Source organism: Sinocyclocheilus anshuiensis, unplaced genomic scaffold (genome assembly GCF_001515605.1).
Source record: "Sinocyclocheilus anshuiensis isolate Anshui unplaced genomic scaffold, SAMN03320099.WGS_v1.1 scaffold2313, whole genome shotgun sequence".
Taxonomy (NCBI): Eukaryota; Metazoa; Chordata; class Actinopteri; order Cypriniformes; family Cyprinidae; genus Sinocyclocheilus; species Sinocyclocheilus anshuiensis.
This window is the reverse complement of record NW_015552721.1, coordinates 163,147-168,515: the sequence shown is the minus strand read 5'-3', so window position 1 is coordinate 168,515 and position 5,369 is coordinate 163,147. Positions and strand designations below refer to the sequence as shown.

Here is a 5,369-nt window from a genome sequence, read left to right as displayed (position 1 = left end):
TGGACTGACTATAAGGCAGAAGTCGCACTTATGTACAGAGCTCTCCCTACCCCATCGCGTGTCCGCCACAGTGACTTCCACGCTCTTTGAGATTGACTCGCACTTGTTGAGAAGCTACTGCCGTCCAGCCATCGACGTTGGAGAGCATCCAGTGAGCTTCGTGCACGTCTTGCTGTCTAGCACCGCTGATAAGCGGTGTTTTCTCTCTCTCTGTGTCTCTCTTTGTGTTTTCTTTAATGTTTCTGTTGATCTGTGTTTTGTTCGTTTACTGAATACCTATTGAGGTATTTTTCTTTAGTTTAACTGGTTTAACTATTACATTTGCCGTTGGTTAACTAACGTGACTCGCAAGCTGTTTGACCCTTAATAAATGGTTAAAATTGATCTCCTGTCCTTTTTATGTTGCTTAACCCCTTCTTGAACGAGTCTTTTAAAAGTGGGGTTCGTAACATAAATGGGGGCTCGTCCGGGATCTTGTAATATGCTTATCCTTTTTTTTTTTCTTAAAAAACAAAATCCTATTTGAAGCACTCTAAGACATATGCGATATTCACTCACAGTTAAGTTATGGAAATATATGAAACATGTCTTATTTTTCTAATGTTCGTTACTAGTCTCCTAGTCTAGTTTAGACAGACTGAACACATTGAAAACTGCACTTTGTGGGTTAGATGAGGAAATTCAATTAACTGAATATTTTGATGTGGCCATGAATTCATCTGATTTATAAAAATATAAAACGCTTATTTTGAATCATTTAATTCAGCTTTATGTTAATAACAGTCAAGAGCTGTATAGAGTGAATATAATCTGTTTTCCATCCATACATTTAATTTGTGAAGTGCTGGCATTAATATGTAAATTCTTAATAAATAGTGAAATGTTATAAATAGAGTGGTTTTAGAGTTACAGTGAGACTGGTTGTCAGTGAAATTTGACCTTGGCCGTAAACTAGAAGCTCTTGTAAAAAATCCCCTTTGCTGACTTTAGTGACATTGCAATACTTATGCTTCTGGGGTCATCTCCGGTCATGTTTACTGACTAACCTTAAAATACCATTTTATTGGTTTGATTTGAGAAACATTATGGCAACAACAGAGGAGGGGATATGGGGGGTGGAGATTTCATGCTGTGAAATGAAATATGTGCTGTGACTTTTTTTTTTTTTTTTCATGAGGCCTAAAGAAAAGCAGAGCAATGGCAGATTTTTTTCAATCACAAAAATACAGAGAGAGTATGGATGACCCTCCAAGTAAGTCAATCGCTAAAAGTTTTATTGGATAAAGCAAACGATACAATGACAGTTAATTTCTGCTTTTTTTACTGTACAAGTAATAATATTGTTTATATAAGATCTAACATATGTAGACATGAACTGGAGGTGATACATTTTTATTATTTATCTTGTTTTAAGCTCTGACTTCTTCCATTGGTCCTCTGGCTGAGGAGCTTCAGTGTTCAGTGTGTCTGGAAGTGTTCACTGATCCAGTCAGCACTCCATGTGGACACAACTTCTGTAAGAGCTGCCTGAGCCAGTGCTGGGACAACAGTCAGGACTGCAAATGTCCATTGTGTAAAGAAACATTCAGTAAAAGACCCGACCTCAAGATCAACACTGCACTTAGACAGGTTGCGCAACTCTTTCAGAAAAAGTCCAGTCTGAGTAAATCTGAAGTTCTCTGTGACATCTGTGATGAAAGAAAAAAGAAAGCCCTGAAGTCCTGTCTGCTGTGTCAGGCCTCTTATTGTAAAACTCACCTGGAGTTTCATCACAAAATCTATTTAAAGAAACACAAACTACTTGACCCTGTGAAGAATATGAAGGACTATATTTGTCAGAAACACGACACAAACTGATGGACCCTGTGAAGAATATGAAGGACTATATATGCCAGAAACACGAGAGACCTCTGGAGCTGTTCTGTAGAGATGATCAGACACGTGTGTGTGTGTTTTGCACTGATGGAGACCACAAGACTCACAACACTGTTCCTCTAGAGGAGGAGAGTAAAGAGAAGAAGGCAAGAGTTACTAACAACATTGAAACTTATTCCAATAACCTCATTTTAAATAATGCAACTAGATCTTTTGTCAGAAGATGGAAGATGCTGATGTGATCAAATGTTTCTTCGTTTCGGTCTCTCTATAGACTCAGCTAATGAAGACACAGGAAGCCATGCAGCAGATGATCCTGGACAGAATCAAGAAGATTCAAGACAGTAAATACTTTGCAGAACTCAGAAACGTGAGCTGAAGATGTTAAATCTTTAATGAATAATGTTTTAGTACATTATTAAATGAAGCCAATTATTTAAAAATATAACTTTTTCAGAAAAGCACAGCGCGAGTGAAAGCAGCTTATGCTGAGCTCTTCAGTGATCTGATGCGCTCTATTAAAAGATGTCAGGCTGAGCTGCTGGAGATGATGGAGGAGAAGCAGAAAGCAGCACAGAAACAGGATGAAGAGCTCATTCAAGAGCTGCAGCAGGAAATCACTGAGCTCAAGATGAGAAACACTGAGCTGGATCATCTCTTACACACTGAGCATCACCTCCAGCTCCTACAGGTCAGTGTCTCTCTGTCTGCTCACATCACAGGACACCACTCGCACTCCTCACGCTGAGGGATTTCTCCTCTCTCCTGCTGTAGATTGATCCATCCCTGTGCAGTCCTCCACACACCAGGAACTGGCCTGAGATCAGCATGAACACTGGTGTGAGTGTGGAGACTCTGAGGAGAGCTCTGACTCAGCTGCAGGAAACCCTAGACCAGAAACTCAGTCAAACTGGTAGGTCAAGATCATTAGATGCTATTGATAGAATTTGTAAAATTACGTATGAGACACATTCAACAGTTTGTATACAAAATTAGAAAATCTTTTTATTACTGTTTGACTTCACAGTGTTGAGGAAGATGCAGCAGTATGCAGGTACAATGTGTGATTTTTACTCGTCACATACAGTACATAGTATAGCGATAGTTTACATTTATTCTGCCAAGCATATGGAGATCTTTGTTAAAATGTACTCCTTTGTTAATGTATTATCTGATTTCTCTCTCAGTGGATGTGACTCTGGATCCTGATACAGCTCATCCAAAACTCATCCTGTCTAATGATGGGAAACAAGTGAGACATGGAGACATTAAGCATGAGCTCCCAGATTACCCAGAGCGGTTTAATTACAGTGCGTCTGTCCTGGGAAAAGAGTGATTCTTGTCAGGTAGATTTTATATTGAAGTGCAGCTGAAGGGAAAGAGTCAGTGGGATTTAGGAGTGGCCAGAGAATCTATCAACAGGAAGGGAAAGATCAGAGTGAGTCCTCAGGATGGATTCTGGACTGTGGCTCTGAGGAATGGGGATGAATATTGGGCTTGTGCTGATCCCTGTGTTTATCTCTCTCTGAGAGTGAAGCCACAGAAGGTCGGGGTGTTTGTGGATTATGAGGAGGGTCTGGTCTCCTTCTATGATGTGGAGTCCAGATCTCATATCTACTCTTTCACTGCTCAGTCTTTCACTAATCGACTATATTCATATTTTTGCTCCTTTCCTGATGATACTGGTAAAGATTCAGCATCAATGATCATCTCACCTGTTAATTACAATGAATGAATTTACAACCCAGATACTATATGAAGTAAACCATGAAAACAAAGTGGTGTAATACATATTCTTCTAAAAGAATATGTTGTATGCAGCTGCTATTAGCCAAATGAGAAAATGTTAATATCATAATGTTTTATGTGATGTTTTAGCTTTGAAAATCTGTTATTATTATGCATAATCTGTAAAATTCTACAAAAAAATAAAAACGTTTGCACAGTTTGAGAATGTCCTGTAAATTTCTGCATAATAATTGGATCAGTACATGAGTACACCGATTAAAACATAACTGAACGAATATGGAGTTTATAGATGTTAGAGCAAAAAGTTTTACAACAATCCTGATCTCCCCTACGATTTCAAAGGAATTATACAACAAAAAATTGGAAAAACATACCAAAACATACAATTCGCTGCACTTTACAGCTCAAATTAACGCCAATGGCAATAAAACGCCAAACTTTATTCCTTTTCACACATAGGCTACTATGATTACAGTAGCAGATTATCGATTATTTTTCGTGTTATGAATCCAAAAACGTTTTTACTATAGTGTTTGATTTGTAAACTATCGCATGTTGACGTTTGCATCACATAGCTCCGTATGCGTGGCTAAAGCAAACTTACGAAAAATGAACACTTGAACATACATCAGCGTGAAATGACATAAAATGACAGAAAACATCTTTGAAAAAAATTTATTTGTAGTGTAATTGGATTTTTTTTAGTTTGTCTCACGTCCCGTTAGATTACATGGAGAGGGTGGGGTTTATGACCTACTGTATACTGGGTCCAGCCACCTAGGGGCAATCGTTGTGGCTTCACTTTCCAGTGCTTGTGCGGCACACTTGGACAGCACTGCTCAAGAACGTTCCCTTTTGGTTAGCAGGTTCTTTTTACGTTTTATTTTTGTAACCTAGAAAGAACGTTCTGGGAACCAAAAAATGTCAATGTTAAAAGGGCGACAAAACTATTACAGATATCAAAAAAATGAATTTCTTACTAGTTATAATTCTAAATGCACATAACAGCTTTGTATTTCTTACTAGTAGAAATATAATTTTTCAATAATTAAATTTTTACTAGTAAAAATAAGATATCAAGAATTCATTGTCACTAGTTGAAATGTTCATTCTTAATATCTGTAATTATATTTCAACATGTTACATTTGTTATTTCTGATATCTGAACATGTATTTCTGATATCAACAATTGGGAGAGTAATTTCTTATATCTAAAATGACTTTTGTAACTAGTAACAATCACATTCATGATATCAGAAATTAACATTGTCACTAGTGACAATTTAATTATTGATATCAAAAATGAAGAGTTTTACTAGTAGCAATTCAATTGTTGATATCAAGAATAGACATCTGTACTAGTAACCATGTGATAACTGATATCAAAAATAAAGGTTTTTACTATTTCTGATATGTGAAATTGTAATTTCAACTAGTAAGAAATTATTTCTTGGTATCAACAATTAAATTTGAATGGCAGCCTATGGTGACATTTTACTAGTGAAAATATAATTACAGATATCAAGAATTATATTTTTTACTAGTTGAAATTTAATTCCTGATATCAATAATTAGCATTTTAACTAGTGAAAATTGAATTGTTGATATCAAGAATTAACATGTTTACTAGAGGAAATGTAATTCCTGATATCAAAAATAGCCATTGTTACTAGTAGAAATCCAATTCCTTATGTCAAGAATTAACATTTTAACTAGTGAAAATTGAATTGTTGATATCAAGAATT

The 5,369-nt window shown here is 36.4% G+C and overlaps 1 pseudogene; it reads left to right on the top strand.

Annotated features, from left to right (window-relative positions):
* The first annotated feature begins 1,096 nt into the window (after window positions 1-1,096).
* Window positions 1,097-3,616, top strand: LOC107667806 (E3 ubiquitin-protein ligase TRIM39-like; annotated as a pseudogene).
* The last annotated feature ends 1,753 nt before the right edge of the window (window positions 3,617-5,369 follow it).